This window comes from Anopheles moucheti, assembly GCF_943734755.1.
Source record: "Anopheles moucheti chromosome X unlocalized genomic scaffold, idAnoMoucSN_F20_07 X_unloc_6, whole genome shotgun sequence".
NCBI lineage: Eukaryota > Metazoa > Arthropoda > Insecta > Diptera > Culicidae > Anopheles > Anopheles moucheti.
Genome location: NW_026453570.1, coordinates 645,001 through 645,699, shown reverse-complemented (window position 1 = coordinate 645,699; position 699 = coordinate 645,001).

The following is a 699-nucleotide window of genomic DNA, read 5'->3' as shown; positions in this document are numbered from 1 at the left end:
TAGAGGTTTGGTCCGTGTTTTTGAGTACTCTTGTCCATGATTTTCGTGTGCTTCTTGAGGTTTGGTCCGATTTTCAGTACTCTTGTCCATGCTTTCACATGCTCTGATAGGTTCACAGTCAGTTTTCAGTTATCCCTGTGTTCATGGTTTTCGTGTGCTTCGAGAGGTTTGGTCCGTGTTTTTGAGTACTTTTGTCCATGATTTTCGTGTGCTTCTTGAGGTTTGGTCCGATTTTCAGTACTCTTGTCCATGCTTTCACATGCTCTGATAGGTTCACAGTCAGTTTTCAGTTATCCCTGTGTTCATGGTTTTCGTGTGCTTCGATAGGTTTGGTCCGTGTTTTTGAGTACTCTTGTCCATGATTTTCGTGTGCTTCTTGAGGTTTGGTCCGATTTTCAGTACTCTTGTCCATGCTTTCACATGCTCTGATAGGTAGGTTCGTTCTCAGTTATCCCTGTGTTCATGGTTTTCGTGTGCTTCCATAGGTTTGGTCCGTGTTTTTGAGTACTCTTGTCCATGATTTTCGTGTGCTTCTAGAGGTTTGGTCCGATTTTCAGTACTCTTGTCCATGCTTTCACATGCTCTGATAGGTAGGTTCGTTCTCAGTTATCCCTGTGTTCATGGTTTTCGTGTGCTTCCATAGGTTTGGTCCGTGTTTTTGAGTACTCTTGTCCATGATTTTCGTGTGCTTCTAGAGGT